This window comes from Chrysemys picta, chromosome 10 (assembly GCF_011386835.1).
Source record: "Chrysemys picta bellii isolate R12L10 chromosome 10, ASM1138683v2, whole genome shotgun sequence".
NCBI classification, from domain to species: domain Eukaryota; kingdom Metazoa; phylum Chordata; order Testudines; family Emydidae; genus Chrysemys; species Chrysemys picta.
The window spans coordinates 1,410,107-1,422,378 of NC_088800.1; positions in this window are offsets into that span (position 1 = coordinate 1,410,107).

Sequence of the window (12,272 nt, forward strand, 5' to 3'; positions counted from 1 at the left end):
CGGGGGCATGACGGCAGTCCTCTGTAGCTGGATAGTGTCTTCAAATTTGGATGTCTCCATGTGAATCCTCTCGAGGAATTCCTCAGCCTAGCCACCTCCTCTTGTAGCTCTGCCACCTGCTTCCTGAGAGATTCCACCAGCAGGCACCTCTCACGCTGGAGGGTCTGCCCCAGCCTGGCTTTCTGTGAGAGGGAAATGCAGGCCACAGTCTCTGCAAATCCACACCAGGATCTGGGTAGAGGCATCCATGGTTAGGTTCTCTGTCTGGATACAGGCGCAGGTGGAGGAGACGGGAGCAGCGTTGGCACTGGTGATGCGGTCCCTCCTAACCAGAGCGATTATATTACATCTCCCTCCCACAAACTCCCCTGTTTCCAGTCCCCTGTTCGCTAGCTCCCCTTGGTCACTTAGCCTCTGGCTTTTAAGGCCTTCTCTCCTAGGTCAGCCCTGCCCCCTCCTTAATCACACAGGGGTAGAGTGATCACAAGGCACTTCTTGTTGGGTCCGGTCTGCAGATAGTTTGTACACTTCTTATGGCAGGGCTCATGTCATCTGTCTGCCCTGAGACGCACCTAGCACGTCCTAGTACCTGTAAAATAATAAGCAATAGTCATAACGGAATGCCTACAATGTTCATTGTTTGTCAGTGGACTGGGGTACAAAGCAGATAAAGTGCCCCAGTCTCTTACCAAAGTCATTTGCTTTTGCCACTAACGAGCCTGAATGTTTCTGAATGTGTCCGTCAGGGTCAGTGTTCGTTACACTGTTGATTTTCAGGCGCTGTGTGCGTTACACATGTAGTAATCAATACATACACTTCCCTCCCAGCTATTAAAAGGAACCTGTGTTACGTGCACACATCAGCAATAGATAACCGCCGCCTGTGGAAATGAAATCAATTACACACAAATCACAGCTCCCCGGGGAGAGGATCTGACAGTGTCTGGTGGCGCCGCTGCAGGGGGAGCGTTGCTGAAGCAGTGCATAGGAGACACTGCCTCTGTCTGTTACACAAAACTGCAGGGCTCGTGGAATTGGGGCACTTTTACAACCTTTCCTTACTGGTTTCTTTCGTTTATAATGAGCCTGCTGGGCTGCACAGAGTCATCTCAGCCCCAAGCCAGTTCTGTCTCCAGTAGGGCCAAACTGCAGCCCCTTTGGTTTAACCAGCAGCTTATCCCACTGCAAATGGTCCTCGCTGCAGACGGGGTTACACAGACCTGCTCGGGACAGGCCGGCACTGGGGTTTGCTACCCTGGCCGGTAGGTAATGAACCAAGGCCCCACTGACCAGTTACAGACACATGATGGAGTGTGATGGCTAAAGGGGAAGGTCAGATTCCATCGTGTGACCAGGCGATAGAACGTCCCCTCCCATCCAGGAGGACTGTAGCACTGGGCACACCCGAATGGGCAGCCTCTGTATCTTCCTGTGGTGAAGTGTGAGACACACCGATGCACACTGGGGGGCAGCAACGAGGCCAGAGACTTGTGACCTCACCAGCGATTTTTTACCTGCTGAATGCACAACAGTCGTATGTGACGGATACAAGAGACCAGGTGGGTGAGGTAATATCTGCTATTGCAGTGGGTCTCAACCAGGGGTACACGTATCCTGGGAGTACACAGAGGTCTTCCAGGGGTACCTCAACTCATTTAGATATTAGCCTAGTTTTACAACAGGCTACATAAAAAGCACTAGCAAAGTCAGTACAAACGAAAATTTCATACAGACAATGACTTGTTTATACTGCTCTATCCACTGAAATGTAAATACAGTATTTATATTCCAATTGATTTATGTTATAATTCTATGGTATAAATGAGAAAGTCAGCACGTTTTCAGTAACAGTGTGGCTGTGACACTTCTGTATTTTCATGTCTGATTTTGTAAGCAAGTAGTTTTAAAGTGAGGTGAAAGTTGGGGTACATGAGATAAATCAGATTCCTGAAAGGGGTGCAGTGGTCTGGGAAGGTTGAGAGCCACTGTTCTACTGGACCCACTCCTATTGGCAGAAGGGACACACTTTTGAGCTACATGGAGCTCTTCTCCGCATCGCAACAGACTCGCAGGCAATGCTTAATTTGTGCTAGAGCCTGGCAGTTCAAGCCCTGGCCCCTCTGGGCCTGGCGGTTCAGAGCCCGGCACCTCTAGGCCTGGCGGTTCAGAGCCCTGACCCCTCTGTGCCTGGCAGTTCAGAGCTCTGGCCCCTCTAGGCCTGGCGGTTCAGAGCCCCGACCCCTCTGTGCCGGGCGGTTCAGAGCCCCGGCACCTCTGGGCCTGGCAGGGCTAAGACGCGGCACTTCTGGGCTTGCTGCATCAGTTAAGAATGTAAAAAAATTGCTTGAGCCCTGGCCCCATTTTTGTTCCTAGCTCAGCACTGCTCACAGGGTACAGCACAGAGTACGCTCGCTGCCTAGGGGCCATGTTGGTCAGTAGTTTGGCTGGGTTTCTTTGCATGTGTCTGAACGGCTGCCCAGAGCTGGTGGCAGAGGATTAGATGAGTAGCACTCAGAGCCGGTCCCAGGCAGCGCCTGCGCTGTGGCTGGAGCAGCAGTAGCGAGAAGTCTGCGTAAAAGAGGGCCTGGAAGCAGAGACTTCAGGGGAGCAAGGTCAGTTCATGGCCGCGGAGGATCAACCCAGAAAGGAGCCTAGTAGTAGTGCTGTGTTCAGAAGGCAAAGGCTAGACTGAGGGCGAGGACCAGATGGAGGGAAGAACAGACCAGGGCTGCTGCCAAGGTCAAAGAGCAGTGGGGAGCAACCTTTCCTGGGTGAGCTGTGCCCTGGGGGGCTGCCAGCCTCAGCTGTGCTCTAGCTCTAGGCTAGTTCTTCACTGAAATCTCAGCGGGGTGGAAGGTTGGTCTTTAGACAGCGACAATGGTTCACAAAGCCCAGTCAGTTCGTGATGGGAAATGTTTCACGGCTCCCTCGAGGGCAGGGGGACAGAGGGCAGCCCCCACACCTGGGAGTCTCCCATCACCACATCCATGCTACATCTGGCGTTGGTCTCCAAATTCACACTGGTAGCAGCTGTGTATTCATTGAAAAGACCTGGTAGCTCTTGGCCGCCTGGTAGTGGCTGCTGCATAAGTCCCCACCACCGCTGCCTGGAGGGCCGGTCTCTGTAGAGGAGACCAGAGAAAGAGGAGCAGCATGAGTTAAGGGGCCTCTCTCCACAATCCGCCAGCGCGTCTCGTGGGCTGAGAGCTGGCTTCAGTTCCTAAGTGGTTGACTAGCAGGCACCAGAGACATGCCGTGAGGATGCTAAACTCTAACTGCCCTCTGCTTTCCAATGACTTATTTTGCAACCGTTAAATAACCAGGACTTCTAAGTCTGTGCTGCCGTTTCATTTGAAGTCATGTCCACGATGAATCAGAAAATAGCGCAGACACACTGTGGCGCCTACCCCGGTTCCTGCACGAACAGCAAACCGTAAACGTGCTGTTGCTCTGCAGAGCGCTGAAGGAAGAGATGATACCGAGCGATGCTGTCTCAGGTGTGTCCCATTAGCAGCCCCACGAGGCGCGGTGCCGGGGCAGGACTTCACTTCCAGCCATCTGCCTGCTGTCAGCGCACACGCATTCAGTCCTGGCAATAGGATGCAAGTGGAAAAGGAAACCGCTCTAGTGAGAAAGCAATGTCCCACCTCCACCTGTCTTCAGGGGTTGTATTCAAAGCAAGGGAAGCGAGCTAAACAAACCGGGTAGGTGAGAGCACGGGCAGCCTCGAGCACACGTGGCCCTGGGTTTGCAGGGCTCGCTGCTGGAAGCAGAGCTGAGCCCGGCCATAGCCTTCGAGTGTGAAGTGGGTACGGACAGCAAGGCCTCTCTGTGTTCCTGCCTCTCATAGCTTCCAGCCACTCCCCGGGGCTTGTCCCGTCCTTCTCTGCTCCTGCTCGTGCACCTGCCCAAGAGCACAGGCCCTCACCTGCACCCACTGCGCTCGTGGTAACAGTGCCCGAGACGTCGATGGATGCAGGATTGAGCCCTAAGGCCTGATCCAATGCTCACTGGCTGCAGTGGGTGTCTTTCCACTGAGGTGGAGCGGGCCCTGATGCACAGGGATGTGTTGAGTCCCTGCCCGTCACAGTAAATGCTGTTCCTGCACGTTAGTTACTGGGCCACGAGAAGAGTGAAAGGAAGGTATTGTCTGAACCCTTCTTTAAAAGTGCTGCCCAGCCGCTCAGCGCATAGCTGGGGTAAAGCAGGGCCGGGCTCATTCTAACGCAGCGGCAGAAACTGAGGGAGAGAGGAAAGAACTTGGGAAGCTTCAAACACAGGGATGTCACAAGGAGCGGCGCTTCCAGGAGTGTCCTGCAGCCCCCGCTGGTGCTCTGAAACTCTAGCTGCAAGGCCCCCCCCTCTGGTGAAAGTACCTGCTGGGAAGAACTCCCGTGATAGCTAGGGGAAGGAGGGATTCTGCTGCAAGTTTCATGTGGTTTATTTTGGCTCTTCTCCAGTTTTTTCACCCCCAGAGCCTCTACAAACTGGAATCTGATTCAGGAAATCGTGTCGGTTATTGTACAGTGTAAATCCCTGTAGTTTGGTGCAGAACCGGCATGCCTTCCTTTGTATTTGGTGTTTTGTGCCCTTTGGGAGAAGGAATATTCAGACAGGCGTCTGGGTCATGAGAGAGGGGAATTCTGAAATTCTGCAGTCCTGCTGTGGATTCTGCATTTCATTATTCAGGACACACCTCTGAGTGTTATGGGCAGGTACAGTGAAAGCATGCTAGCTCTGAATAGTGAATGTCTGGGCAAAATTCTGTGTGTGTGTGTGTGTGTGCGCGTGCACATGCATATTATCTCTCTCTATTTATATGTTAACAATATTTATAACAATCTATAATTAATACAGCCCTAATAGTTTCCTCACTTCTAGTCATGGAATAGTTCCCTTGCATTGGTGCAGCTAAAATAGTTTCCTCTGATCATCCAGAATAAGCCGATGAAACAAGGTGATGCAAATCTAGTCCGCAATCCTGCAAACTCTTATGCACCCAAATAGGCCGTATCCATGAGTCACCCAACTGAAGCTTTTCTAGGAACCTCTGACCTTGCAGCAGACCTGCGCATGGCTCATTTAAAACCCTGATCGCTCTTTGCTACCACAAACCTTTCAGTTAGTTTGCAGTATCTATGCTCCCCCCCACGTGTCTCTCTCTGTCCCCAGCAGCTTGGACCATCGTCTGCATTCATGCTGACTGTCTGTTTCCCCACACAGCGGGCAGGTGAAATGCCTGAGCCCAGTTCTCTGAACATCACTTGCTCTCAAGCTTCATTTAACGGGAAAGCAGCATGATGGTTAACGTGAGCAGAGAATTGCTCGGCCAATACCGAGCAGCGTTACATCTGCCGATTGTAGTCAAATCTCATCATTTGAGCAAGTCTACAAACCTTTCAAGTTCTCGTAATCAGTAAGCATGCTTCAGCGTCGCATTCTCTGAGCACCATGGTGCCTTGCACGTGCTCTGCAGCCTGCCTCGTTATCACGGTGCACTTTCTGTGCACTCAGAGTCACGGTTGTTCGCTGATGGTGCTTCAGAAGCCTACAGCGTAGAACACAGTCACGAGGAGGGGATCCTGCTAGCCATGGCTGGTGATGTCAAGAGTCCCAGTGCACGTTCTGGTAAACGTACACCTCAGGAAAGCACCTGGACTTGACAAGCATGTTGTGTCTGAATGCTGAAATTCACATATCAAGCAACTGCACAGAAAGAAACCTCTGTGCTTCCAAGAATGAGGAATCTGCTTTACAAGTAGGAGCACACTTGCCAATAGCGTCGGATCAGTAAGAAGTAACGTGTGTAGAATTGCCAAAATGCTCTTTGGAGTGGGAAGGACACATTCCATGCAGGTACCTATCAAATGGGCGTTCTTCTGCCAATCAACAGGCAGCAGAGGTTGATTCTAGCCAGACATGTGTCAGGTGACACAAAAGTAATTTGAATATGGATGTACGTCAGTGTGCTACCAGCTGGGATCCCAGGATTTAGGATCTATCCTGTTCCTATCTGCCTATGGAGCCAAGTAGAAGAGTCATTGCCTGGACTGATGATGGAAAATGGCAGATTGTGGCCCGGTGTGTGTATGTAACTTTATCTGTAAGGGAAATTATCTACAAGCACTGAAAGTGCAATATGTGCCTCCTTCTTTACTACGATCTTACGTTGCTTTCTCTCTCTGTTAATTCCATCCTCTTGCTCCGTATCCATTAGGAATTATTGAAATTATGCACAAATATCTCAATAACCTCCATGTTCTTAGGCAGGTACCCACACACATGCGGATTCCCAGTATTTTGCAAACATATCGTCTAGTCCTGCCATGAGTGCAGGGGACTGGGCTAGAAGACCTCCTGAGGTCCCTTCCAGTCCTATGATTCTATCCTACAGCTGTGCAAAATTAACAGTTGATGTTTGATGGAATGTGGCACTAACTTCTTGTGCTGCTTTGTGGAGAGTTCATCCTTCTTTTGACAAAGTGGCTATTTTTGCATACAAATATGAGTTTTCTGTGAAAGCCACCTTTGCTCCCAAAACAAGTCTGCTTTTGCTCAGGAACAGGCCTGGTGAAGGGGCCTATGGTGGGGCAGTGCCCCACCCCCTGAGAAAAAGGCTGGAACAGGCCTTTGAGGCTGCGCAGGCCGGCGGCCAATCAACAGAGGCCTGTTAGGAGCCAATCAGGGCAGGGCAGAGGCAGCCAATCAGGGCCAGATTAGGCCCTATATAAAGGCTGCCTAGGAGGAGGTGAGGTAGTTGCTCCCTGACTGCTAAAGAAAGAGGACTGGCTCCTGGGCTGAAAGGTAGCACCTTGGACAGAGCAGTGCTGGAGGAGCTGGGGAGCTCCAGCCGAGGAAAACCCCAGGCTGCAGGCCTTGCTACAAAGGGCCGAGCAGGTGCACAGGGCTGAAGGGGAAGCGGCCCAGGGACAAAGTCTGACAAGGGGAGAGAAGGAGGGCAGGGAGGCTGCTGCTAGAGGGTCCCTGGGTTGGGACCCAGAGTAGTGGGTGGTCCTGGGTCCTCCCCTTGTACTACACCTGGCTGAGGAGGAGTGTGTGTGATTTACATTAGAAATGCAGGAAAAGCTGGCAAAGAGATTGGTCATAATCTATCTGACTTCACACTGACAGCGGTGGGACATGCCCCCATCCCATGGGTGGAAAGGCTAATGAGCATTCCTGCCCCCAGGCAGTGCCAGCTGTTGCCCCGGCCGAGCGTGCTCCACCTGGGAAGTGGTGTGTAAATGGGTGAGATGGGCCCCGGAAGAGGGGAGGTGTTTTCCCAGGGGCAGGAGGCTGGCTGGGACTGCTAGGGAGATGCAGGAATAAGGGACGCTCAGCCTGAGGCAGGCGTTAGCCTTCCCCCACCTTGTGTGGGGGCAGCTTGATACTATGAGCGTGGTACAGACGAGGGGCCCGGGGGGCTGCTCCCAGCTGGTGACCTGCGGTGGGACTAGAGGTAAGTGGACTATACCTGGGCTCGGAAAGGATCCCAGGAGTGAGCCGAACTCCCGCTGGGAACAGTGAGTTTGCCCAGGAGTGTGGGCTCCAGTAGGACACCTGGGGGCAAGAGACTTGGCCTGTGGCAGAGCCCGGGCTGGGGGCCCGCTGCCTACCAACAGCTACCAGTGCTACAGGAAAGCTCTTTCATTAAGTGACTGAGGTAACCCAGAACTCCGAGGGACCCGCCGGGAATCCTCTGGTTTGTGTTCATAATCCGATACCCTGGTCCCAGTCGCAGTGAATGGCCATCCAGACTGTGGATTTTGAGCCATGGCTGCCAGGCGGTGGGGAGCAGGTCACCTCGCAGAGCACCTCAGCAGGGTATGGCTGACCCAGACACGGTGCCCCCAGGAGCCAGGAAAGGTGCCGGGGTCATAAGCGCTGCCCCTTTTCTTGCCATGGCTCAGTTCTGTCTCCACTCTCTTGGCCTCCTTTGGGGAGTCTAGTGCCAGCCGTGAACGCCAGGCCTGGGTTGTCTTTGCACTCCCCACTGGTCCCATGGGTGGCCCTGGCACAGGGCACAATGTGGGACAGGGCAGGATATTTGTGCCCTGATACGGTGCAGGGCCAGCCCCGAATGCTCAGAGTGGGATCTTCGAAAGCAGCCAGTGATGGCCTAGCACTGCTCTGGTTGGGACCAGCGGGCAATTTGCCACTGACTGCAGTGGAAGCAGGGTTAGGCCAATGTTTAGAGCTGTTGAAAATGCTGCCCGTAGGCCACATCATGGGGTTCTGCAACCCAGGGGTCACCAGAATGTGCCAAAAGGTCACGGGAAAGGGGGCGAGATTGGGTCCTGCCCCTGGGAGTGGGGGGGGAGCCCTGGAGGGGTGGCTTGCAGAACCTGCCCCATGCTCACCCTGCAATGACAGCTCCTCTCCTGCAGCACCCCTCAGGTTGGCCCAGCCTCCCCTCTGGCGTGATGACAGGGGGCTGGCCTGGGCAGATCTCAGTGACTGGCACTGTGCCCCATGTGCCAGTCACAACCCCAGAGCAGGGAGCTGAACCCAGCCAGCCTTGCAGAACAGGAGCTGCCCTTGCAGGTGAGTGTGGGGCCGGCTCTGCAAACATCCCCCAGGGCAGGACCCAGCCCCCTCCCAGAACCTCCCACCCCCACAAGGGCAGGACCGAACCCCCAGGCCTCCCACACAAAGCTTGAAGACATTGTGACAGGATGCAATGCCCAGAGTGGGGAGCCGAACCGAGCCAGCCCCCTAGGACAAGAACCATTGTGGACTGTCAACAATGTAGGTACGTACGGGGTCATGCCAGGCATTGAGGTTTACAAATGCGGTGCGGCCCCAGAAAGGGTAAGAACTGCTGCGCTACAAGGGAGTTCCCTGGAACATTTGCTGGCTGGGTGAAAGAGAAGCTGGATTAGGAAGGGGTAAGGACTAGAGGTGAAAAGAATGGGACTAGATTTGGCCTATTAGTAGATAATTATTTGTGCAATAAAATGCTGAATCTGTCTATCTGGCTTGGTTAATGTGAAAGAATGACATCTGATGAAAGGGGGATAATTATCTGACCCTTGTAGCATTGAAAATTTGTGGGAGCCACTAAGAGCGTGGAACCATCTCTAGTACATATGGGCCAGATCCTCACCTGGTGTAAACTGGCATAGCCCCCTGTCTACACCTGGTTGGTTTCCTCCTCACTGTTACTTGATGATTGCAGTTAAAAAATACTGCTTGTCTCCGAACCTACGCTAGGGTATCTTCTTCTGTAGAGTTGATTGAGACAGTTTCTACTTTGGTTTCTCATTGTGAGATCTCTATTCTATATTCCGGTACCAGTCGCAGTGTGCAGTCAGTGAAATCTCTTTAGTAGACATCCAGGGGACTAGCAAACTAAAGGTTAAATATAACTGCACTGGAATCTTTACAGCAGGGGTCGGCAACCTTTCAGAAGTGGTGTGCTGAGTCTTCATTTATTCACTCGGATTTAAGGTTTCATGTGCCAGTCATACATTTGAACGTTTTTAGAAGGTCTCTTTCTATAAGTCTATAATATAGAACTAAACTATTGGTGTATGTAAAGTAAATAAGGTTTTTGGAAATGTTTAAGAAGTTTCATTTAAAATTAAATTAAAATGCAAAGCTCCCTGGACTGGTGGCCAGGACCCGGGCAGCAGGAGTGCCCCTGAAAATCGGCATGCGTGCCATAGGTTGCCTACCCCTGCTCTACAGTGATCCCCAAAGACAAGGGGTTTCTGTTTGGGGTTCTCCCTAATGTAGGTCTCACCATAATCAGGCTGTGTGTGAATTTCATGTGCACCCAGTGGGCTGGGTGCTGCTGGAAAAGGGAGGTGCAATGGAGACGTGTGCCTCACCCCAGTCCTAGGGCTGGTTCTGCACCAGCCCAGACTCTGGCATACGTAGAGCAGCCTTGGGGCTGCTGTAAAATACGCTGGCTCCCAAGGACCATTCCAGCTGTCAGATCGCTGGAGCACGCTCTCTTCTCCAGGAACATCCCCCTGCCATGACCAACAGCCAGAGGGTTCCCCTCTCCAGGGCCAGAACTACTAGGTTTAAGTCCAAGCACAAAGCCGAGCTAGTAGAGCCAAGGGTCTGACCCAACTACTTCCCACTTCTGGTGTAATAAGCATATGGGGAAAAGCTTGTCAAAGGTGTAACGGGAGGTTAGGCAACCAACTCCCTCTGAAAGCCAGTGGGAGTTGGGCACCAAATTCCTATTTATGCCTTTGAAATTTTCTTCCATAGACTTATTTCCCAAAAGGTGAGTAAAGCAAGCTGGCTAAGGGGGGCGGGCAGACAGTGTTAACGGAGCACGTGATGAAAATCCAAAAGGTGGGGATGAGATCAGTGATAGTGAGCAGGCTTTCCCTGAATTCTCCATTGTTCTAACAGCTCAGAGCCTCAGAAACAAATGTCTGGGGACTGACTCTGCTACCTCCACGTTCACTGGTGACCGGGGGCTGGAACAATCTGTATAGTGGGGGAGGGAGGGGGGGCTGAGAGCCATTGAACCAAACTGTGACCCCTGGATATGATGGAAACCACTTCAAGCCAGGGGTGCAGCAGCTCCCCCAGCACCTATGCTGGTGATCTACGAATGAGAACCTGGCTTGGCTTTGCTCTATAAATGGCCTTTCCGATTCATCCTGTGATCAAACAACCTGCACTTCTCAATTACAGACTTGCCATGTAACTATCCAGCTCCTCTTTACCCGTCTCGTCCTGGCCTAAAGTACAGCCTCAGTCAACATGTTCATGTAGGAGTCAGGTGCATGTAGCTTGTTTCTGCTCTAACTGTACCTAACCCAGGGAACTCTGAGCGTGCAGACTGGAGCGTAGGTGCGGGCGTCTGAGGTGGGCAATGTCTGGACACTGTCAAGACTTCTTTTTTTTTTTTTTTTTACTTAAAAGAAAAGGTGACCCAATTTTCACAGCTCTGGAAGCTGCTGTCTTGGGAAAGACATTTAAGTGACCTCAAGTGTCAATGCCTGTCCTGCCCCTCTGCCGCTTCCCCTGGCCAGAACTGATGACCAGGCTGGTGCCTCAGAGCCAGTAGCTGTATAAAAATCCCCAGGCTTCAGTGCCACCTCAGGAGCCAGGAAGCTGCCTTGTCACGGCGAGTGCAATCCGCTGTGCGAGCAGCTCAAGGGGCTGTGGCGTTTTGAGCTCAATATCCAGGTTCTGACTCTCGTGCCGGCTTTCGGGGAGCTGATCCGCTCTCTAACCTGGCTGAGGGTTGTAGGCGTGTCGATCAAACCAGGGCTCGCAGTGTGTGGCTGAGTCTCAGGAGGGGAGTACTGGGTAAGCATCAGCTCCCACGTTGTCCAGCAATACGGGGCAGAGAAGGAAAGGGTTTTGTTTTGTGCACATGTTTAAGGTTAGTGAGCTCAACCTGTAGCTAAACCAGGTTGGCTGCAAAGCGTGGGGACATTGTCTGGAATCCATGAACAAACGAGATGCTAGCACTATACACAGGGCCTGATCAGTGCCGGGGCTGCAGTCCCACAGAGCACACCTTTGCTCCCTGTCCCTGCATGCAACCTACACACTGCCGGTCACTGAATGTCTGCAGGGGGAGGAGGCCTGAGCGGGTGCAACACGGTGATCTTTGACCTTAAGATGAATGTTTATTAAACTGCTGTTTGCCCGTTGCTGGCTCATGTCAGCAACAGCTGCAGCAGATGAGGGGTGCCCTGGTAACCAGCCCCATGCTAGGTTCTTCTCAAGTGTATTTGACACACAAGCTGCCAGGCAGCACAAGTACTGAGAAGCCAGTCCTGGCGTGTGTTCGGTGGGGGAGGGGAAAAGGGAACGCTGTCAGGGCACAGGGAGCAAAACCAATTTTCGTTGTCTGTGGCTTTCCAGCAGGACTTAGAATAACAAATTTTTTCTTCCATCCAAGCTTGAATGCTGGCAGAGACTCTGTAGAAATTGAATTGATTAGCAGGGTGCTGGCACATAAAAGAGAGCTGTCTGCAAGGTAACTGAGCTGACAGTGGGCAAACACAGACGACTAAAGCCCTGGACAATCCCAGCGCATGTCACCCCTCTCTCCCCATGATATTGGCACAGCAACAGTGCCAGGCTTGTGTTAGGAGGCAGCCGCTAGTTATTGTGACCACCACAACACTAGGTCTGAGAACAACTGGAACTCGGCAAACCCACATCACCAGTCTTATATTATTGCCTAAATGACCAGCAACTCGACTGAGTGCCCTCTGCTGTGTGACAGTCGAGGGGCTGGGATCAGAGATTTAGAACTGGACATTACAATTTCTGTAGCCGTCCATGAA